Raw genomic sequence first — 24,224 nt, 5'->3', positions numbered from 1 at the left:
AACGGCAAAAAAAGGAAGACCTTTCTCTCTGTCTCTCTCTCACTGTCCACTCTGCCTGTCAAAAAATAAAAAAATAAATTAACCATCAGAGTGGGCCCAGGTGTGTTTCCAACAAGTGCCCAGGTGATGCTGATGCTGCTCTGAGAACCACTGAACTGGAAAACCGAGAGCTGGGATAGAGAGCAACGGACAGAGACGCCTAGGAGGTGAGTGGGGACCAGAGCACGCAAGTCCCTGAGCCACAGAGAGGAGCCTGAATTCTAAGAGCTCTGGAAGTCATTCGAGGGATGAAGCAAGAGGAAGGGAGCTCTGGTATCCACTCCAGGAAGACCACCCTGGCGGCTGTGTCCACCATGGAGGGAGGTGGTTGTTAGGGTCCAGGAGATGGTGTGCGTGACAGTGACGAAGCCCTGACAGACCGTGCAGACACGCACGGTTTTCACCAGACCAGCAGCTCCCTGAAAGGAAGGCTGGTGCCTCCTTCATTAGAATCAGCCATGTGGGAGTCAGCACGTAGTGTAGCGGGTAAAGCCACTGCCTGCAGTGCCAGCATCTTATATGGGCACTGGTTCGAGTACCGACTGCTCCACTTCTGGTCCAGCTCTGTTATGGCCTGGGATAAGCAGTAGAAGATGCCCAAATGCTTGGGCCCCTGCACCTACGTAGGAGACCTGGAAGAAGCGCCTGGCTCCTGGCTTTGGATCAGCACAGCTCTGGCCATTGTGGCCATTGGGGAGTGAACCAACAGATGGAAACCTCTCTCTCTCTCTCTCTCTTTCTGCCTCTCTGTAATTCTGCCTTTCAAATAAATATATAAATCTTAAAAAAAAATCAGCTATGCAAAGACAAGCTGGCCAGGAGGCGGCTCTGCGAGTCACGGCGCAGCCACTTGGTAAATACACGGCTCCACGATGTGTTGGGACGTGTCCCACAGCCCGCGATTGTGCGGGGGCCAGGAGTGGGATGGGGAAGAGGGAGGGCAGAGTGGAGGGAAGGCCCTAACTTGTGGCACTTGCTAATTTCTGTGGCATATGCCCTCCCAGCGGGGCCAGCTTGCAGCAACACGACAACACAGACCACGGGTTTGGGGAGAGCTACTAGTCTCAGCCAGGTGGTGCACCTCACCACACGTGCACTCACATGGAAGACAGACCACATCCTTATCTTTCCCTGGCGACACCGAGTACCAGGCTTTTCACACAACAAACACACGCTGAATGTGGCTGGCTAGGCCGCGATCCAAGAGCCGCCGGCTGGCTGGAAGGTTGTGGGGCTCATCTGAGTCCCCTGCTCCAGAGCAGGATGACAGATGGGTAAACAGAAATATTCGTGCCTGGTTAATGAGTTACATACCAGGCAACCTAGCGCTGCTACCAGGAAGCAGGAGTGGAGGGAGCTGGCTCAGCCCGAGCCGGGGGCCCCGCCAGCAGGGAAGAGGGAAGCGGGTGTTGACTATTTCCTGTCCTCTTTCTGGACGAGCTGCTGCTGCACCCCTGCCTCTGGGACGCTCATCTGGCCACACGGCCACAGCTTAGATGCTGTGTGGTTTGGTGGTGATCGCTGTGGCCACAGAAGGCAAGCCCGGGTGGCTACAGAGAGTCTGGAGGAAAACACGGCCAAGCTTCTAACTCCACTCCCTTGAGCTTCCCTGCCTCTCGCCTCGGCTCTCTGTCAGCTCTCCCGTCACAGTGTCCTACCTCCTGTGGTCACATTTCTTTTGTTGACTTTGCCCCCTGGTTACTGAAAATGGGGACATTTCTCATCTACACCCTGCACAGCCAACCAGAAATTGGGCCAAACGTCTTTAAGCACTCAGAAGCAAGTGGGTTAGTCTCCTAACCCACTTGGCAGAACCTCGATGTCTGCCAAGGTGGAAGACGTGAGGTCAGGTGGGGACCCACCTCTGCAAACACGGGCCACCGTCAGCTGTCTGCTGGCGGCTCCCCCAAGGAGACGCTGTCCGCCACTGTTCTAGTAGTCTCGGGCTCCCTCCCCCAAGACACTGCCCTTGCCATCTGTCAGCCTGAGCTGTCAGCAGCCTCAAGGAAACAGGAAAGTAAATATACTGCTCCCAAAGGAAGGTGTTTTCAGTGAGAAGCCCGTCCCGGGGAGAAGCCTAGAAGCCTTTGGGAGATTCCAAAGTGCAAAGGCAAACATGACACGATTTGCACTGCATTCATTCATCCATCCACAAACACCAATGGCGGCCTCCTAGGTGCCAGGCCCCATTCCAGGAGCTGAAAATAGAGCAGTTAACAAGGACAGGATCCCTGCTCACCGGCGGCTCACAGCCCAGGGGAGAGGCAGATAGATAGTCAGCCAGGCGCTTTGAGACAGGGTAAGCGCTGGGAAGACAGGAAACCACAGCTGGGGACAGGGGGGACTCTAGGGCAAAGAGCAAGTGGCCACTGTCATTTATTTTTAATTTGTATTGATTCACTTGAGAGAGAGCACGCACTCCCATCCTCTGGTTGACTCCCAGATGCCAACAATGGTCAGAGGCTTTAGCTGGGAGCGGGGAACTCACTCCAGGTCTCCCACATGGGCGGCAGGAACCCAGCTGCTGAGCCATTGCTGCTGCCTCCCAGGCCTTGCCGGGGCGGGAAGCTGGAGTCAGAGGCAGAGCCAGGCCTCTAACCCAGGCACTCGGCTGTCCTCACCAGCATCTTCACTACGAGGTCAAATGTCCCAGCCCCAAAGTGGCCGCTTCTCAATGAGTGGCCCAGGATGGCTGCTCTGGGGTGGTGTTTGCACCGTGAGTGGAATGACAAGCACTCAAGAGAGCCAGGCACAGGGGGAAGAACACTCCAAGCAAAGGGCTCAAGGCCCAAGCCCTAACGTGCTGAACTTGTGCCAGAAAAAGAAAGGCCAGGGCGGCTGGAACTTGGTGGCAGCCGGAAGACCTGACAAGTGTCAGATCGGAGAGGGTGCCTAAGGCAATGCAAGAGATGTCGTCTCCCCACTTCACAGCAAGAATGGCCGGGGCGCTGAGGTGCGAAAGTGGCACGCCCAGGTCCCCCTGGAGACCCTCCTCTGGCCCCTGGCTCAGGCCCCTTCTCTCTCCAAATGAGACACATGCAGGCTTCCCTTCTGTCTGCAATCGGCTGCCTTGTTGAGGAAGAGGAAGGAGGGCTGGAGGCGCAATGCAGGCAGCTGCAGCGGCCAGAAAGCTGGGGAGGGCGGTGGAGCCTGAAAAGCAGAGGACACCCCAGGCTCCAGCAGGAACCGTGGCTGGGAGAGGCAGGGCTGCCCGGGCCCTGAGAGAGGGCCAGGAGGCTGAGGGGCAGCCACGAGCCACCCCATGCCACCCAGGGACCCCCGGCCCCCCACAGGAATGGAGGCGTGCAGACAGAAGCTTGGGGCTTGGGGGGAGGTGAGAAAGTCTCCAGTCCCGTGTGTCTCAAGCCCGGCAGCATTTCAGAGTCGCCTGGGACACACACTGGGCTGTTTGCTTTTTCTAATGCTCTCCAGGTGCCTGCGGAGCAAGGCAAGCTTGGGGAATCAGCCCGGAGGTCTCCAGGGAGGCAGCAGCCTGTCCTGGGCTCCCGTCCTGGATTCTCTAGGCTTTTGAGTCACATTAAAAAGTGTGTGTTGGGGGGGGGGGGGGGCGAAGGGAAGTTGCAGCACCCACAATCTCACGCTGTTATGAGGAGTACACGGGCTTAATGGTGTACCCACCGAGACTTCAGAACAGCACCTGGCCCCCTGGAGATGCAAGTCAACTTTACACACGGCAATCTCCTAAAAACTAACTCCATTCTTGTGCTTAAAGGCCTCCAGACACTCCTAATAGCCTCAGCACACGCAGCAAGCCCTCCCCAGAGCTGGCAAGGCCCCGCGTGACCTGGCACTGGTCCCTTGGCCCAAGCTCATCTCCTACGGCTTCCACACTCTACTCCTCCTCAGTGTGTTCTGCCCTTTGGCTACTGATGGCTCGCTGGGCTGCTTCCAGCCTCAGAGCCTTCTCACCTGCCATTCCTAGTCCCGGTTCCCTCCTCCGCAGATCCTCCCACGGCTGCCTCGGGCCACCCAAATTTCATTTGCTCCAAAGACTTTCCCCTCAACTGACTTCGCTGCATTTATCACCAGCTGACATCATCTATTTTTTGCTCACTTACTGTTTTTATCAAAGTTACAGGAGTCCGGAGTTTCATGAGCGAGATGGTTTGCTGTGAAAATGAGCACCCTTCACCCTCTCCCTCCACCAGGGTCTGCCTGGAGACAAGAGCTCCCGTCTCTTCTCAACTACATGCTTTTCCTATGACTTTAAGGAATCTGCTAATTTTGCTAGACTTCTTTCTTGTCCCATATCGGCTTTGATCTGCTAACTCCGCCTAGGGCAGAAGAAGATGCTGAACTTGGAGCTCTCTTTCCTTTGCCGATACACGTACATGCACGCACCTGTCCCACCTTGCATCTTCCTGGTTTGCTTACCCTGTAATTGTGTTAGAACAATATTCAATGCCGACATTATCATGACTACATAAATGCTATTCATTCCACGGTTGTTTTGGAAAAACCCGGTGCACAAGAGCCAGTCATCAAAGGCGGAAGATGCAGAGAGACCAGAAAAGAAAAGAAAGCCAAGATTATTCAGAGTGTAATTTGCTAAGGGGACTTACAGACAGATGAGAGGTCTCCAGCAGCCACCAGACGCGCTGTCTCCAGGCTGTGAGCAGGAGAAAGATGGTTTTGTAGACCAAGCTGGCCAGGAGCTCACCAGAATGCACCTGGCCTTTCTCGGGAACTATTCCTTCAGAAGAATGTTCCCGATATCAGATAAGAGACATCTGGGCATCAGATAAGAGCAGAGCAAGCAGGTTATCTCAGCAACTTTGTTTACCCTGTCATAGGGCTTGGGATGACCTCAGGGTCAGCTACAAGGCTGGATGGCAGCTGGGTCCAAAATGGCTGAGCTCATGACAAGCTGAATCCCTGTGACAACAAACCACGAAGACTTTTTCTACCTTGCACAACTTTCTCCCTCATCCCCTGGAGTTCATAATTGCCTTATTTTCTTTGTTGGCTGAGTCTGCTGCTCACACACCTTTCATTCGATCCCAAACTCTCTTCTAGCAGCTTCCAGAGAAAGCCAATAGTTTGAAACCACCTGTGCGTCCGAAAATGTCTATATCCTTTTGTCAGGTAGAAAGTCAGGAATTAGCCTATGTGTGTGACAAGGGCCTAAAGAAATTGACATCTACAGCAGCCCAGTATCTGCATCTCAAAGTCACCCCATAACCTTCCAGGTACAGTCCAGTATCTGCACTTCTAAGTCCTGCCTGGACACTGATGACCTTCCGGGGGTCCTGCCCCTTCTACCTGGCCTGCTAAACATCCTTCCTCTAAGGTGGGCACCCTAGAGAGAAGCCCCCTGGTGGACTACGCCAGCCAGGCTTCCCCTATCCGGCAACTTCAACGGGAAACTCAGAAAGGAATTTTTCCTATTTACACCCAACAAGTCCTTTGTTCGGGAGGCAAAGAAGGAGAGGGGGAGAGAAAAGTCGGGAAGGCAAGACCCATGCCCTTAAGAACACCAGCCTAAATGTGAACTGGGCGCTCTCTCTCAGGTTCTGTCTGGAGAGGTGCCTGTCCTGTTCTTACGGATGTCCCTACCCTAATAAACTTTGCTATTTGCTTTCCCTGCTCTCTGTCTCACATCTGAATTCTTTCGTGTGCGAAGACAAGGACCTTTAACTTCTTCTCCAGTGATTCTTTCAACAATGAACTTCAACATCGGACCAAGTGTAGAACCCTAGAATGACACTCGTGGCCCGTCAAAATGAACCTAGGAGTTACAACACCGGCTGAGATGCCCGTATCCCGTATCACAATGCCTAGGGTTGATACCTGGCTCCAGTTCCTGAAGCCAGCTTCCTGCTCCTGCAGGCTCTGGGAGGCAGCCATGATGGTTCTCGTAGCTGAGTCACAGAGGAGAACCCATAAGAATCGAGTTCCCAGCTCCTGGCTTTGGCTTCAGCCCAGCCTTGCCCACTGCAGGCGTTTGGGGGAATGAACCAGCAGATGGGAATTCTGTTTTTTTTTTTTTTTTTTTTTCTCTCTCTCTCTCTGTCTCTAACTTCCCCCTTTCCACCTATCATATAAACAAATAAAAGGTTTTCTGAAAGTTCTATTTAGAGTTTTACATTTAGAAAGTTTTGCTGTGAAAATGAGCACTCTTCCCCCCTTCGCCCCCCCCCCCCCCCCCCGGGCCTCCCTGGAGACAAGAGCTAGAATTCGTGTGCAGCTCCAGTGCAGGGGAACACTCCTAAGACAATCTGCTTCCCATTTTTTGCAGGTGACCTTTCTCTGTCTGGAAGCCTTTCTAAGATCCTAAGATGTCACCCACTGTGTGAGGCACTCGGCGGCCTCTGTCAGTGAGCAGAACGACATCCTTTGGTTCGGGGGCTTCTCCTGCAGCTCTTTGTGATGGTTGCCTGCCTTTGTTTTCTCTCCTCTCTGTGTCTTGAGCTCCCATTATTTGGGGAATATTGGACCTAACACACTAGAAAGAAAAAAAAAAAAAGAATGGAAGAGGCAAACGTGCAAAGTAAGCATTGAATTTGGGTGACGGACAGACTAGGTTCTATGGTACTAGGAGTCCCCCACTTTTGATCATGTTTAGAATTGTCACATGAAACTGTAGGTATTGGCAGGACTCAAGTGCTCGGGGGCTGTTGGATTGAGAGCCTCAGTTCCTTGCTGGCGGTGGCCCAAAGGTCTCCTTCTGTTCCTGGCCACGTGGGCCTTTCTGTAGGGCACTTTACAACTTAGCAGGTGGCTGCCAAGAAAAACAGCAAGAGAGGCAGGAGGGAAGGCAGGCTTTTTTTTTTTTTTTTTTTTTTGTGACAGGCAGAGTAGACAGCGAGAGAGAGAGAGAGACAGAGAGAAAGGTCTTCCTTTACTGTTGGTTCACCCTCCAATGGCCACTGCGGCTGGCGCACTGTGCTGATCTGAAGCCGGGAGCCAGGTGCTTTTCCTAGTCTCCCATGCGGGTGCAGGGCCCAAGCACCTGGGCCATCCTCCACTGCACTCCCTGGCCACAGCAGAGAGCTGGCCTGGAAGAGGGGCAACCGGGACAAAATCCGGCACCCTGACCGGGACTAGAACCCAGGGTGCCGGCGCCACAGGCGGAGGATTAGCCTATTGAGCCGCGGCACCAGCCTAGGCAGGCTTTTCATAAACCATCATTTTGGCTCAGCCCATTCTCGAAGGTAGCAAGGATCTCATAAGGGCGTGCATACCAGGAAGCAGGGTCCTGGGGCCCTCTCGGAGGCGGCCTTCCATGGGTATACACCGTGAGCAGAAGCTGGGGGCACCTGAGCCAGACCTCAGGGTGTGCAGATTCAACCAGACCGTTTAGCTGGGGAAACCTCCCGTGTCCGTACTTAGGGTTTTTCTTCTCGGGATGATCAGATTTCCCAGAAAAGAAGCTTCCAATGTCCTGCCTGCAGGGTGAACGTTGGACTTCCAAATGGAGAAGCCGCTCAGCCGCCAGACGTCCGGCGTGCCTGCGGCCCCCAGCTTACATCACGCCGTTCCTCCTGCCAAGTGTGTCTGGAGCCCACAGCCCACAGAGCTCCGTGCTCTTCTCTCCAGAGAATACAGCCGCGGTGTTTTTCTGGGTGAGGAGCAGTTGCCCAGCACCAGGGGATTGGGGAAGAGATCTGGCGACTCTTTTTAAATAAACTTGCAGCCCGTCTTCCTTGTGCAAGCTCGCCCTTCGCCCCCGTTTCCGGAAGTACCTGCCGCCTCCCGTTCCCAAGCCTTAGGTGGATCCTGCAGCAGAAATGGGGCCGATTCTCGGCTTTTCCCATTACCAGCTAGGGGTTCGCCTCTCAGAGGTCTGCAGTTCCCAGTCACACACACACACACACACACACACAACCAGCCCATCCACCTGCTTTCCGGCATCCGAGAGCTTTTGCATCCTTCTTACGTTCTCCCTGTTTCATGGGCACCCCTGCGTAATCGATCTCATCACTGTCATTACCGTGCCATTTCAGGAGGCAGTCAAAGCAAATCTGTGTGTTCAATCCACTGTTCTTAGCCTCAAGCGTGGCCTCTATTGTTATTATTTATTCGCTTATCTGCTTGTTGTCCGTCTTCCCTCCGAATGCAAGTTCCAGGATCACTTCTCTGTTTTGTTCCCCTTTGCATCCCCTGCTGCCAGAGAACCTTGCCTGACACGGATAGGTATTCTACAAATGAACACAACAATTCGCTGGAGAAGGAAAGTTGCTACTCACTCCCAACAAGCTGAGGGCAGGCCCAGGTCTCCCTGCTTTGCCTGCAGAGCCTTCTCTGCCACGGCATGGGTGGGGTGAGGGTGCTGCGCCCATTAATGCTACCCAACAGGTTGTAAAGTCTTCTCCGTGTTACAAGGTGGCTTCAGAACTCTTATCTCATTTGATCCTGACAACAGCCCTTGGGACACACAGGAAAAGGACGATTATGGCCCTAATAAAGTGATGGCCCTTGCCAAGAAGGCTCCTGTGTCAAATAAGTCCCCACACTCATTCCTGACCTTTCATCCCGCACCTGCTGTCATGCGGCCAGGCCCTCCCATCACTTGCTCTGCTGAGGATTCCTTTAAAGGTTTTCAGCACACAAGGAAGTCGACTTCAAGAACCCAGGATCAGGGCTGATACTGTGGTGTAGCGGATAAAGCTGCTGCCTGTGGCCATGGCATCACACATAGGTGCCAGTTCAAGACCCAGCTGCTTCATTTCTGATCCAGCTCCCTGCTAATGCACCTGGAAAAGCAGTGGAAGATGACCCAAGTGATTGGGCCCCCTGCCACCCGCATGGGAGACCGGGAAGAAACTCCTGGCTCCTGGCTTCAGATCAGCCCAGCTCCGGACATTGCAGCCATTTGAGGAGTGAAGCAGCAGATGGAAGATTCTCTCTCTCTCTCTCTCTCTCTCTCTCTCTTGCTTTGATTTCAAATAAAATAAAAATATATTTAAAAAAAAAGATTAACTCTCACATAAGGAGAGAAACAGGTACAAACAGGAGCAAGCCATCCAAAGACCTTTGAGAAAAGAAGACCTCTGAGCTCTGTGACACAGTTGGAGCAGAAAGAGTGGAAGTGGGACTCTACAGATCAGCAGAGCGCGCACAAGAGATTGGTCCTTGGCCGGCGCCACGGCTCACTAGGCTAATCCTCTGCCTGCGGCGCTGTCACCCTGGGTTCTAGTCCCGGTCGGGGCACCGGATTCTGTCCTGGTCGCTCCTCTTCCAGTCCAGCTCTCTGCTGTGGCCCGGGAGTGCAGTGGAGGATGGCCCAAGTGCTTGAGCCCTGCACCCACATGGGAGACCAGGAGAAGCACCTGGCTCCTGGTTTCGGATCAGCGTGGTACGCCGGCCACAGCAGCCATTGGAGGGTGAACCAACGGTAAAGGAAAACCTTTCTCTCTGTCTCTCTCTTTCACTGTCCACTCTGCCTGTCCAAAAAAAGAGAAGAGATTGGTCCTGGGAGTAGGAGGAAGGGACTTAGACCCTGGGAAGAGAGGGAGAAGGGCCCAGAACCAAGGAACAGTATGTGTATGGTGGGGAAAGAGGAAGAATGAAAATAACCATTCACCATAGCCTGCAGACTCCCTTAAAAACCAGCTCTATAATAAGTCATAAAGCTAGTGATACAATATTCTAGACAGCAGGTTCTGTAAAACAATGACATCAAACAGAATCTCTGCCTTAGGTCTCCCCATGAAAAGTAGGTTACATGGACACCCCCCCCCAAGGAAACCAAGATGCAACCTCAGAAACCACACTGGGTCCCAAGGGCCGGAGTCCCACAGATAGGAGGCTGCAAACAACCCCCACATTATCCTGTGTACTGGCTTGGGTTCTGCCTGCCACCTCCTGGGCAAATGAGGCTATTACCTACCTCCAAAGCCAGGGAGGTCCAGGCGCCACACAGGCTGTGGCCTCTGTTACAGCCAGCCCCAGGGAACCACTCAGAAGCAGAAACTTCAATGAGGAGTGGGTGGAGGGTCCACTCCTTCAACACCGTGTCTAAGCAAGGTGAGTTTCAGTATGGAAAGAGATCCCAGACATCTTACGAAGCCACAAAAGTAGTTGCATAGCAGCATAAAGAAGACAGTATCTTACATCACAGTCAAAGGCTTAATGCTCCACTAATTAAACAGTTCAACAGGGGCTGGCACTGTGGCTTAATGGATAAAGCTGCCACCTGCAGTGCTGGCATCCCACATAGGCACCTGTTGGAGTCCCAGCTGCTCCACTTCCAATCCAGCTCTCTGCTATGGCCTGGGAAAGCAGCAGAAGATGGTCCAAGTCCTTGGGCCCCTGTACCCATGTGGGAGCCCCAGAAGAAGCTGCTGGGCCATTTGGGGAGTAAACCAGAGGATGGAAGACCTCTCTCTCCCTCAGCCCCTCTGTACCTTTTTTACAAAAAGAAAGGAAGGAAGGAAGGAAGGAAGGAAGGAAGGAAGGAAGGAAGGAAGGAAGGGAAAGAAAAAGATGGTCGCCAGCCGCAGCGGCCATTGGAGGGTGAACCAATGGTAAAGGAAGACCTTTTTGTCTCTCTCTCTCACTGTCCACTCTGTCAAAAAAAATTTTTTTTAAAAAGAAAGAAAAAGAAAAGGAAATTGAGGGAGTATTTGATGATCACTTAGGGTGTTGAGTAATTTGCCCAGTACTCGTATTAGCAGGAGTAGGACTAGAACCTGGATCTGTAGGGCTCTGGGGTTGGAATTCTCAGCCTTCTCAAGGACAGCAGGAATGTGAGCACACACACACGTGTGTGTGTGTGTGTGAAATTCCAAAAGGCTATGCAAGTGTCAACCATGGTTACTTAGGGAATTAAGAGGAGGGGAGGCAGGTTAACTGTCCTTTGCCACTTTATGTCATTGTATATGGCTTACATTTTTCCAGTGAGCATATATCATATCATACTATAATATATAAAGGCATATTATAAGTTGATTTTGCTCAGCTAAACATACATATAGAAGAAAAACCGAAATTACTCTAGCATTTAGAGTCCTGTGCTTTCTGAGCAAATACTGTGTCCACACCGATTGCTAGGTACTTCACACCCAAGACTGCACCGAATCCTCACCACTGTGTGAAGACAGCTGGTGGTATTATGAACTCCCTCTACAGAGGCGGAATCAGACTCGGAGATGTGAACTGACCTCTCCAAGATCATAAAATTCAAGTGACTCCACTCAGATTTGACTAGCTTCCGAGCCCATGCATTTACGACTTCAGTACGACAGTGGGCAGAATTGATTATGGTAACAGTAGAAGCTTAAGTACTGCCCATGTGTCAGACCTGTGCTTTTTGTGCCTAATATCATCGAATCTCCATGGCAATCCCCATTTTACAGATCAAGAAACTGAGGTTCAGCTGAAAGAGGAAGCCATTTGTTTGCCATGGTCACCCAGCTGGACTGGGACTAGAACCCAAGTCACCGTGCACAGCACTGGCATCCAGCCAGTTGCTCAGACCAAAAACTCAGTAGTCCTTGACTCACTCCTCTCTTTCACTAAGTCTAATCCTTTGGCTTCAGTTTACTAAGGTTTCCAAAATACGTGTTGGCTTTTTGCTATCTGGCTACTGAAGTCGCAGTGGATGCCACTGTCATCTCCCAACCGGGCCCCTATGAAGGACCCTCCCTTGATCTCCCACCCCCTGTCCCTGCTTTTGTCCCTACCCCATCCATGCATTACACTGCAGAGTGATCGCTTTCAAATCTCTCTCTTTTTAAAAAATATTTATTTATTCATTTGAAAGGCAGAGTTACAGAGAGGCAGAGGTAGAAAGAGAGAGAACCACCTGCTGGTTCACTCCCCAAATGGCCACAATGGCCAGAGCTGCACTGACCAAAGCCAGGAGCCAGGAGCTTCTTCCGGGTCTCCCTCATGGGTGCAGTGGCCCAAGCACTTGGGCCATCTTGTACTGCTTTCCCAGGCCATAGCAGAGAGCTGGATCACAAGTGGAGCAGCCAGGACTAGAACCAATGCCATATGGGATGCCAGCACTGCAGGCGGAGGCTTTACCAGCTACACCACAGCGCCAGCCCTAAATCTCTTGCTAAATATTCTCTCATGCAGCTTCTCCCAAGGTCTTGAGAGAGAATTAAGCCTTGCAGACTATGGTTTGAATGAGTATTTTTTCACTTTTCCAAAAGATAATACTAGCTAATACCATTCATTCTTTAATACAATAAGTGGTAACCTAATTCCTTTCATGCAATACATGTTTTAGGGTCTTGGGTGGAGACAGCTTCAAACACCAGTGACCCTGGCCTATGGAGCCTCCTGGGACTGCTGTTCACACCTCCAGCTCAGGGGCTCGTTTCTTAAGCATGTCTCTTTTTCTGCAAGGATAGACGCCTATTCCTGCCTCAGGGCTCTTGTGGCCTGTGTTCCCTTGGCTTGGAACCTCTGCTGCAGGCTGTCGGGGCGCCAGCTCCTTTGGTAGGTGATTCCCTGACACCTTCACTAAAGAGGCACCGCCAATCCCTGATTGCACTGCCTGTTTCGTTTCTCCTACAGCGTCTACTTATCGTCATCTGAAAACGCCTTCTTTCCGTGTTCACTGACCTGCTGTGTGCTCCCCACTTACAGCCGAGTTCCAAAGGGCAGAAAGATTTTTTTTAAATATTTATTTATTATTTGAAAGGCACAGCTACAAAGAAGAGAGAGAGAGAATCTCTCATCTGCTGGTTCAGTGCACACTGGGCAGCAACAGCTAGAGTTGGGCTGATGATCTGGAGCCACGAGCGTCTTCCGGGTCTCCCACGTGAGTACGGGGGCCTAAGTACTTGGGCCATCCTCTGCTGCTTTCCCAGGCGCAGTAGCAGGGAGCTGGATGGGAATGGAGCAGCCAGGACTCGAACCAGGGCCCATAGGGGATGTCGGCGCCACAAGTGGCAGCTCTACCCTCTACACCACAGCGCCAGCCCCAGGTGGAAGGATTTTTATAGGGAAGCACTCTGGTAGATACGTTTAAAGAACTCAGACATTTCTTATGTGTCAGTCACGGGGGAAAGAGCTTTGCAATGTACCCTTTTATCAACCCCAGTGCTATCTGACGGAAATATAACGTAAGCCATTTTTAATTGTTAGTTCTCTGATAGCCACGTTAAAAGAGGTGAAAAAGAGATGAAGGAAATAGGAATAGTTTATTTAGCACAATCTGTTCCAAGTATTATCTCAAGAGCTATTTTACATCGTGTGTGTGTGTGTGTGTGTGTGAGTCTGGGTTCTGAGGAGTTGAGGGGCCGCCTCATGTTTGGGGGTTCGCACATTTGCACTCTCTGTGTCTCAACTCTCCCGCCTTTCCTGAACCTGTTTCCGTGTGCATGCGCCCCTCAGGGGCCTGTGAGAGAGGGCTGAGGCCCTCCGGAGAGGCCTCCAGCCGCCGTCCAGTGCGGGTGCTCAACAACACAGGTGTCACAAAAAGCCACGTGTGACAAAAAACCCGAGGTCCAGAGGGAAGCCCCAGGCCAACCCAGGGCGCATGCGCACAGCGACCCCTAACGGAAGCGCGGGAGGAAAGACCGGAAGTCCCGCAGCGACCCCTGGGAGCCGCTGCGACCCGGTGAGGAAATGGCGATGGTCCAAGATGACGAAGCCCAGGGTCCCGCCCAGGGTCCCACCCAGGCCATGGACCCAGGGGAGGCCGAGCAGTTAGTGTTGGAGGTGGAAGCCACGCTGGAACTGAAAATTGACTTTCCCACGGATGAGCACAGTAAGAAATGTGCTTGGGGCTGGGTCTTCGGCGGGCGTGGGTTGGACTGTGCTGCTCTGAGATCCCGTGAGCTCTTGGGAGGCGTCCTCCGTGAGCGTGAGAAATGAAGAGATGCCCGCGCAGAATGTGGTCCCGAACACCGGGCCGTGTTGTCAGTGTTCGCATCGGAGCAGCCACTCAGAAATGTACCCAGGCCGATCGCTGGTGCGGGTGATCGGATGCTGAAGACATACTGAGACGGGTTTTCAGCTTTGAGACTCTGAGGCGCGCAAAGTTAGCCCTCCTCCGCCACCCCTGGGGAGGGGGAGCCCCAGATGTTCTGTTGGGTGTAAGGAGGTCTGTGCTGGGGGGGGGGGGGTCCTCCATCGCTGGTCCTCCATCCACCCGTGCCGGAGGGACGGCCACGCCCCGTCCCTGCCCTTCCTTGGACTTGGCTCTGGGAAGGAGGCCTGGCCCAGCGAGGGAGGGTTTCGGGCTCTAGGGAAAGGTAAAGCAGAAAGATGGAAAGGGCATTAGGGTGGGTAGTCACGCGGGGGAGGTCAGGCTGAGGAGGTGTCTCGTACCCCAGACTGGAAGGAAGTGATGGAGCTAGCCAAGGAAACCCTGAGCTGAGGGATCTCAGGGAGGCCGGGTGAGGGCAGCCAAGTGGACAAGGAGGCAGGGGGCGGGCAGACGTGAGGCCCCTGGCCAAGTCCATGAGGTTGACTCTGGAAGTTCTGGGGCATCATGGGAGGGCTGATTTACCTGAGTGGGACTTTCAGAGATCCTGGAAAGTGACTGCGTATCCCAAGGGGGAAGGGGAGTCTGACAGGAGGACAAATGTGGAAGCAGTCGCTGGTCATAAGGGGTGTGAAGGACCTTATCTCGGGCCACCAGCCTTGGAGGGGAGCTCAGGTTCACCGTGGGGAGCATGAGGGGGTCTGGTCTGTTGGTGGGGGAGGCTTGAGGGCGTTTTGTTTGTTTGGATTCCTTGTGGGGCTAGGCGTGGAGCACCCAAGAATGTTGGTGTAGGTTTGTCTGTTGGGTGTCAGGACATGCAGTGGGAGGCCTTAATGGGAGACTAGTCATTAAGAGTGACGGGCTGTGATCACTTCTCAGAAGCGACCAAGGACCTTCCCAGTAAACCAGGCTCTCTGCGGTCTGGGTTGAGGCAGCATGACGAGCACGTGTCAGCCACCAGAATTCCAGGTTTTGGGCAATTATTTATTTAAGGGGTCTTTATTGTCATCGCTTTAAAATATTATATATATATATAATACATATATATTATATATGTAATGTTTCAGATAAAAATATAAGAAACCGTATTAACAAAAGTCTTCCGCACACACTGGCCTGCTTTAGTCCAGCTGGATGTTTTGGTCTGTTTGCGTCAGATTTGTTTTAAGAAATCAAATATGGCAGACGGGACTGCACTCTGCTTGTGTCTTTCTTGATCCCGTTTTCTCCCCTCCTCCGAAGTGGCATAATCCTCAGGAGAGCAGAGATCTTTCCCATCCGTGGTTTTATGTTTTCCCCACAAACATACAGTATCACTTTGCATGTTTTTAAGCTTTGTGAGTGTCGTTTTGCAATTGGGTGTTTTTCATTTAGCATTATGTTTTTGGGACGCCGCCAAAGAACACATATAGCACTCTCATTTTTACTACTGGGTACCCAGCATCCCAAAGTATGGATAGTCCCTATTTTATTCACCCATCCTTTTATTGATGGACATTTAGGTGGTTTCCAACTTGGAGCTACTGCGAGCATTGTTTCTTTGAAAATCCTTACACCTGCCTGTTAGCATCTACACAGTGTAGACGCTCAGTACCTGGGAGTTCTGTATGTCCTGTGGGGACAGGACGTTAAAATGTGTACCTAAAAATTGTGGCGTTGAAGGCCAACAGAACCTGGCCCTGCCCCTTCCTCTGTGGGTGCCCTTGGGAAAGTCACCGCACCTTTCTAGCTCTGTGAAAGAAAAGGAACTGAGCGCAGTTGTGGATGTCAGTTCTCAAAGCATGACTCTGCCCGGGGCGTGATTGGACTGGACTGAGCCGAGAACACGACAGCTACTGTGCGCTCGTGTGTATGGAACCAGGCTAGCACTTATTAAGGGTTTCGGAATATTGGTCTAATTCCCGTCTAATGAGGGATGAAACCGAGCCCCTGACAGAGTGGCTGCCCAAAGATCACTTAGCTAGCGAAGTGGTAGGAACAGAGTTTGAAATCAGTTCTATCTGGTTGTAAAACTGTGTCCTAATAATTACGCTTTGCTGCCTTTAATGCCTTCGGCAGTTGCACACCATCCCCAGCAGTGGTTTCCAGACTTTTCTAAGGCACAGAAGCATTTTTTCAAACAAAGTCTTAAATGAAATGCTAGATCACAAGGCAAATGAATGCAGGCCTAGTCCGGTTGAAGAGCGGGCAACGTCACAGGCACAGCGTTCACCCTGGCTCTGCTAGGTACTCGCTGCGGGAGCTTGAGCAGATTACGTCATCTCTCTGCATTTGTACGTTGGGGTAGTGCTGCCAACCCGACAGGGCGGTTATTCGGATCAACTGAGATAATGTACGTGCAGTACTTGGCATAAAGCCTGCCATGTGGTAAGAGCGGCGTTTGCAGCAGTTTGGCTGGGATTGTTACCACCTTCAGGACTCTTCACTGACCGCAGGATTGAGTGACAATTTCTCAGCCTTACATTCATGGCCTGCCATCATCTCGCCCAACCTGCGTTTCCAGCCTTCACCACCTACACCATAGCCACGTTGAATTACAGCATTCCCAATCCAGTAGCATCCTGCACCGCCAGTTCTGTTCGTGCTCTGCCTCCCACCTCTCCCTGCTATAAAAGTCTGCTTTAAATTTTTTTTAAGGTGTATTTATTTTATCTGAAAGGCAGAGTTAGAGAGAGAGGCAGAGACAGAGTGACAGAGAGATCTTCCTTCCACTGGTTCACTCCCCAAATGGCCACAATGGCCAGAGCTGGGCCGTTGGAAGCCAGGAGCCAGTAGCTTCTTTTGAGTCTCCCACGTGGGTGCAGGGGCCCAAGCACTTGAGCCGTCTTCTACTGCTTTCCCAGGCACATCAGCAAGGAGCTGGATCAGAAGTGGAGCAGCCAGGACTCAAACTGAAGCCCATATGGGATGCTGACGCCATAGGCGGAGGCTTTACCTTCTGTGCCACAGCGCTGGCCTCAATTATGCTTTAAATTTCTTTTAAAAATATTTTTAAAAACCTTTACTAGAGAAACTTTTAAAATATATGAAAGTAAAAAGCTAGTATAATGAACCCTCATGTCTCAATTAGCTTTAGTAACTACCCAGTTTACCTCCTATCCTGCTCATTCTACTAGGTTATTTTGAAGCAAAATCCAAACAGTTTACCATTTCATCTGTAAATTCATCAGTGTGCATCTCTAAGATAGACTCTTATTTATTTTCATTTTGATGTAGTTATTTGAGAGACAGAGAGAACTCCCATCCATTGCCTCACTCTCCAAATGCCTACAACATCTGGGGCTGAAGCCAGGAGCTAACAGGAGCAGGTGCTACAATCCCTCTTTTCCCCAAGGGTGGCAGGAATCCAGCCATCACTGCTGCCTCCCAGGGTCTGCCTGGCGAGAAGCTGGAGTCGGGAGCCAGAGCTGGGATCAAACCCAGGTGCTCTGATGTGGGATGCGTGCATCTTAATCACTGTAAACAAGCTCTCCAAGAAATTTTATTTTATTTTATTTTCCAAGAAATTTTTGAAATATAACTACAACAACAGTTTCTCATCTAAAAGACTTTAATAATTTCTTAATATCTGTCAGTGTTCAAATTTCCTTCATCATCTCACAGATTTTTTCTTTCCAAGTTGCTTTGTTCAAATAAACATGCAGACAGGAGAGCGATAGATACAGTTATAGCTACATGCAGACACTGATGGTATTTAAGTGATGTGCCCCTTAAATTGGTTTCCATCTTTAAGTTTCTTGTCCATTTCTCTTCTTCTTTTCCTGATAATCTTTCTGATGAAGAAACGTGGTTGTCAGATCTCGATCTCTAGAATTTCTCATAGGAAACGCCGAGCGGGTTTCGTCGTGGCTTCCCTATGGAGTCTTTTGCAGTACCCTTTGTGCCTTTTTGTCCTGCAGATTGCTAGTTCCATCGAGGTTCTGAAGGCGTCCTCGGCCTCTGCTTTGACTCTGAGCAAGAATACTTCACAGGTGGTACTCTGCTTTCTGTGCGTCCCATCTGCAGAGGCGCGGCTCCTGTTCTCTCTCCCAGTGTCGCACAGGCCACCCATGGGTTTGTGAGTTGTCAGCCACAAGGCAGAGATCTTGGCATTCAGATTAAGCAGAGGGTGGCCATGACTCTTACGGCAGCGTTTGGACCGGATCCTGCAGCTGGTGACTCCATCTCTCCCAGGAACCAAAATTAAATACAACTTTTAACGACATTGGTGCTTTAGACATTTTAGGATTTTGAGGTGGACATGACTCAAGAGAAATACTTTTGAGCTGCCTGGGGCATTATCCAGTGAGACTTTTCTATCTAAAAGCAGGGCCTAAGTTCCTCCTGTGAAGTTGGCCCCCCCATCACCGGTTATACCAAGAAAAAGAGACAGCTTGTCACTGGAGGCGCAAGGCTGCATGGAAGACATCTTACTAACAGACCTTTAGCTCCTATTGGCGTTCCTTATGAATGTTCATTTTCTCTGTATCTTTACCTTCCTTAGGAGTCTCAACCCCTTTTCCTTTGTCTTGTCACTTTTCTCCAATTAATTTGCCTTTTTAAATTAATTCCCCCAATTACTTGCTCCAGCTCACTTGCTTCTTTGGGTTTTCACCTCTTTTCTGTGAAGCCCTTGTATGTATGTGTATAAAACCTTTCTTCCTGTTCATCTGTCTTTTGTCATTTTAATTTGCTACAGGCACTGAACCTGTTAGAAGTGAACCAGTGGTATATTTTCATAAGAACTTAGCTTAGCCTAAGTACAGCCATGAAGCCGGGGCCCAGTCCCCAGCTGCAAAGGGGGCTAAGTTAAAGATAAATAAATAAACAAAAAAGACACAACTGATGAGCTTGCTTAGCAGAAGTGAGTGGAGTAAGTTCTTGTCTTCTCACAAGATAGAATTCAGACGTGAGACAGGAGTAGCAGGGTTAGATGGGGTAGGCTAGGGCATCCATCAGAACAGACGGGCACTTCTCTGGACAGGACCTGAGAGTGAGTGCCTAGTTTACTTTTAGACTGGGGTTTCTAAGGATAAGGGGTCCAGTTCTGCCTGCCATTTCTCCTTCCCTCTCCTCTCTCTTTCTGGACAGAGGATTTTGCTGAGTGTGAATTAGGTACAGTTTCTCCCGAGGTTTTACTACCTTGCGTTATCAGACTGAGCAGCCCATCAGGCTCTTGGCGGAAGCGGTCCCCTTGGAGGAAGGCTGGGCGCACCTATAGAGCTATTGGAGTAAGGCCAGGACTTTGTAGTGTAAACTGCTGGGCTGCTCACAAGGTGCCCATCCAAGCCCGCTGTTTCCCTCAGGCCCTCACCCACCCTAACTTGTATAAGAAAAGCCATTTCTTTACACTGAAGTAAAATTCATGCCAGAAAGATAGGATAAACGTTTAACTCCCTTTAGCAGTTTCCAAACTTAGTTGCTTACCAGCTGCCTCCAAAGGAAATCAGTGAATCTTTGTTTTTCAGTCCCTTTATGGATGCCCAGCTCAGAAGTTACCTCCACTTCCTATCTTCCCCGGATTCAAAAATAATTCTCTTCTGTTGGATTTAAATAAATCTCTTTTTTTTTTCTAATAATACATTTTAAAGATTTATTTATTTATTTATTTGAAAGGTAGAGTTAGAGAGCCAGAGGCAGAGAGAAAGAGTGAGAAATCTTCCAGCTGCTGGTTCTCTTCCCAAATGGCCACAACAGCTAGAGCTGGGCTGATCTGAAGCTAGGAACCTCTTCCAGGTCCCCCATGGGTGTTCAGGGGCCCAAGGACTTGAGCCATCCCATACTACTCTCCCAGGCAGTAACAGAGAGCTGGATCAGAGTTGGAGCAGCTGGGACTCGAACCAGCGCCTATTTGGGATGCTGGCACCACAGGCAGTGGCTTTACCCACTATTCCACAGTGCCAGCCCCCATCTCTTTTTTCTAAATTTGAGAGGCAGAGAGATAGGCAAAGAGAGCTCCCATCTACTGGTTCACTCCCCAAATGCCTGCAATAGCTAACACCAAGGCTGCAGCCAGGAGCCAGGAACTCAGTCCAGGTCTCCCAACATCATTGGCAGAAACCAGCTACTTCAGCCATCACCTGCTTCTTCCCAGGGTGCACATTAGCAGGAAGCTGGAATCGGAAGTGGATTTGGAACTCAAACCCAGGGGCCCGTGCTGTGGCGTCGAAGGTTAAGCGTCTGCCTGCACTGCCAGCATCCCTTATAGACACCTATTCAGGTCCCAGCTGCTGCTCCACTTCCAATCCAGCTCCCTACTAATGCGCCTGGGAAAGCAGCAGAGGCTAGCCTAAGTGCTTGGGCCCCTGCACCCATGTGGGAGACCTTCCTGGCTTTGGCCTGGCCCAGCCCTTACCATTGAGGCCATCCAGGGAATGAACAAGCAGATGGAATCTCTCTCTCTCTCTCTCTCTCTCTCTCTCTCTCTGTGTGTGTGTGTGTGTGTGTGTCCTTTCTATATTTCTCTGCCTTTCGAATAAATAAATCTTTAAAAAAAAAAACAAACCTCAAGCCCAGGCACTCCAGCATGGAAGCAGGTGTCCCAAGCAGTGGCTGTTAGGCAAATGCTGCCCTTAAACACGTCTTCCTCGTGCCTTCTCTTCATGGGCTTCCTCTATCTTCAGCTGCACCATGCGCTCCTAGAAGGCATTCTGCTAGCACTTAACACAATGCCCGAGGCAGCGCTCCTCAAACTGCAGTGCCTGAGAATCATCTGGAAGCTCTTGTTACAATATGCATTCTGGCTCATTGTCTGCGAGATGGACTAAGACTTTTCTTTCTTTATTTCTCTCTCTCTCTCTCTTTCTTTCTGATTTGTTGGCTCACGTCCCAAAGTCCCGTGCATAGCCAGGGCTGGGCCAGGCCAAAGCTGGGACCTGGGAATTCAGTCCAGGTCTCCCATATGAGTGGCAGGGACCCAGCCACTTGAACCATCACCTGCTGCCAGCCAGGTGCACGTGAGCAGGAAGCTGGAATTGTGAGCACAGCTGGCACCCAAATCCAGGTATTCGGATGTAGAATCGCAGGTTTCCAAGCAACGTCCTAACCCCCAGGCCAGACACTGGGCCAGAGTCTGCATTTCTGACAAGCAAGCCCAAGTGATGCTAGTGGTCCCAGCCTATGAATGAGTCTGAATAACAAGGGGGTATGGTAAAGGCAAGAAAACTATTTCGTTCATTCAGTAAGGAATACCTACTCCTTTAAAATGCAAAGAATCGTTTGGGTGTGTTTGCTCTATTAGAGAGTTCAGTTTTTGATTTATTTCTTTTGAATCTGAAATATGTATATACATGGTAAAAAAAAATTTTTTTTTGTAAAATCCAGAAGAGTAGAATGAAACCTCACTCTCCAGAGACAATCACTGTTACGTCTTAAGTTTTATTCCAGGGAGACTCGAGGAATAGAAGAGCATGCGTGTCTCGCGAAGTCACCAGTTGAGGCTGATGCTGGTGTCACAGGTGGTGAAAGAATTCACCAGAGCAGCCAGATCGCGTGAGCACAGTTGGCTTTGTTGGACACACTGCCAGGGAGCAGCAGGCAGGCGGGACAGCCAGGAGCTGGCTGCTGCCACAGAGCTGCCATCTGACAGACGCGCTTGTCGCAGCAGCTTCCCTAGAGACAGTTTTCCTGTGGTCCAGTGAGTTTTCCAGTTAGGTAGTTGGCTATTCTGGGCAGAGCTGTGGAGTTTGCACCACATTTAGCTGAGGACTTTTCCCAGACCACCATATTTCCCAGGGGCAGCCTTCCGTCCCCTCCTCCCCCCACAGATCAACAATGGCAAATATTTGGCATTTGGCCAAAGGTCCCACTTCCGTAACTGCTTCCTGCTGGATGAGTGTGTCACACTGTCCCTGCCTATAGTTGTCAGCCCACCAGGGTCCACGGTGTCAGGGTCTTGGCTGCAGGGATTCAGCAGGTGGTGGGGGCTCAGGGAAGCCCCTGAGAGACCTGAGAGGGCCCCTGGGAGACCTGGAAGAAGCTCCTGGCGCCTGGCTTCAGATTGGGGCAGCTCCGGCCTTTGAGGACAATTGGGGAGTGAACCAATGGATGGAAGACCTCTCTCTCTCTCTCTCTCTCTCTCTCTGCCCCTCCTTCTCTCTCTGTATAACTCTGACTTTCAAATAAATCTTAAAAAAGAAAAAAAGGAGTGGTTCAGACAAGAGGCTGCTTGGTGTGTGGCCTGTGTGAGCCCATCCAGGCCACCCTGAACCGGCTGTCGGACGGCTACAGCCCTCACGTGGTGGATGAGCACGGCAACAAGGAGCCTGCTCTGCGCACTTCTGAAGGTGGAGTGGATGTGCTTTTACAGAACTCCAGACCAAAACCGAACATTCGTCAGGCTACCTTACTGGGGAAAGTGAGTCATCTAGTGGAGATGAATTGAAAAAGAAATGGAAACTGAATTACATTCTACCATAAAAACAAGGGAGGACAGGATCTTCCTCGGGAAATGGGAATGTTGGAATGGTTCTAACAAAGTATTGTTATAACATCTGTTTTGATTCTGATCCTGAGGATGAAGACAAAGCAGCACAGGTGACGAAAAAGAAAAAGAAGAAAAGACACAGGATTCTAACAAATGATGAATTACTGTGTGATCCTGAAAAAGATAAGAGAGACCAGGCCTGGGCTGATGCACCGAGAAGGGGTGATCACGGGTTTGGACTCCAGAGACCAGGCCAACAGCAACAGCCGGTTCCAAAGAGTGGTACTGTTCTGAGTTGCCCTGCCTGCATGACTGTGCTGTACCTTGATTGCCAGAGGCGTGAATCTTACAAAACTCAGTGCAGAGCAATGTTTGTGATGAGCTGTTCTGTCAACAAAGAGGAGGTTCTAAATACAAAGCCCCAGAGAACAGGAAGACAAGGCGGGGCGTGAGACAATGAGGTCTAACCATGCAGATGCTGGGAGGGGAGAAGGCTGTGACCCAGTCATGTGTGCCAAGTGTTCGGCTGAAGTGGCAGTCTATGACAAGGACAGTCTCATTTTTCCAACGTCCTAAATGGTGCAACTGGCATTTAACTGCCCGATGCTGTAGATGAGGCAGATGTGGACAGTTCCTTTCCTCCTGCCTAGTGCTTGTTGTAATAGTAACCCTGAGTTGTTCCTTGAGGAAGCAGTGTCTTATCTTTATGGCTGAGGGTAGTTACCAACCTTCGTCTCTCCTCCCTCTCCTTTGTTGTCCTTTAATTCCCCCAGTTCCAATGGGACTGAACATTGGGAAGCCACGAAGCTTTTTACTTAGGAAAGCTCTTTAGCATTTAAAAAGAAGAAGAAGGAGCGGTTCTTCAGCCAGCTTTACCTGGATCCATTGTCCTGTAGCTGTAAGTCTTCATCTCGAAGTGCCCGGCAAGAGTTTTTTTGCTGGGAACTGTACTTCCGAAGAATTCTGACAGACACTAGGCAGAAAACTCAAAAAGCAAAGTGTCTAACAAAACCAACAGCGGAGAACATCAAATTCAGCAAGCCTGAAAACACCAACAGGCACACTGAAAGCAGGTGTATGTTAGTTTCTTGATTGATGGTTTACATGAAGTATGGTAACAAAACTTCCTTTCCCTCTTAATAATCTCAAGTTCAGAAAACTCTCAAAGTTAAAATGCCAATCCAAGGCAGACTTAGGTGTTTTTCCCGCTCTGAGTTCTGGAAGTTCTGGTCTGTCCACTACTCCTTAAACTGCCAGAAACCTGTATTCAAGAACATTTGTTGCAGTCTTCTCCATGAATCTCATTGCAGATGCTTTTTAGAGAGAATCAGAACTGTGGGTGACAAGACTTCAGATAGCCGTGGTTCACAAGGACAGCAGAGAACACGAGAGATTTCTTAGCAAAGACTGACGGAAGAGATGAAGCGGAAAGTCAGTACTGTAGCTACGAGTTCCATTCAAGGGCCAGGCCTCCTGTTCGGGAAGTTTATACTGGGACCAGACGACATTACAGAGGGAAACTAGATGCTGCTGCTTTTTCAGGATCTGAGGACCAAACCGATCCCGGTTCTTTAGGCTGCATCTCAGGGATGAATCATGACAGATGGAGAGCAGCTGCCCCGCCCTTCAGAATGGCCCAGCACAGGGGCGGTACAGCTGGACAAGGGGATGAAAAGCAGGTGCCTACTTGTGTGCGGGGGCGAGGGCTGGGGTAGGGGTGAGGGTCAACGGCACTTCATTGGCTAGAAGAACGTCCATTGGTTCCTGCTCAGGAAGGAAGGCCTCTGACGCAGGGTAGCCAATCCAGGCCCAGAAGATAAGAGCAAAAATTTCACTCACCCTTGAGGCATCAAGTCCTCCAGCCCAAGGTTG

General features: G+C 50.7%; 1 pseudogene; it reads left to right on the top strand.

Annotated features, from left to right (window-relative positions):
• The first annotated feature begins 13,593 nt into the window (after window positions 1-13,593).
• Window positions 13,594-22,928, top strand: LOC133747677 (E2F-associated phosphoprotein-like; annotated as a pseudogene).
• The last annotated feature ends 1,296 nt before the right edge of the window (window positions 22,929-24,224 follow it).

Source organism: Lepus europaeus, chromosome 19 (assembly GCF_033115175.1).
Source record: "Lepus europaeus isolate LE1 chromosome 19, mLepTim1.pri, whole genome shotgun sequence".
Taxonomy (NCBI): Eukaryota; Metazoa; Chordata; class Mammalia; order Lagomorpha; family Leporidae; genus Lepus; species Lepus europaeus.
Note: the sequence above shows the minus strand (reverse complement) of the source record. Positions and strands in the feature narration are given on the sequence as shown.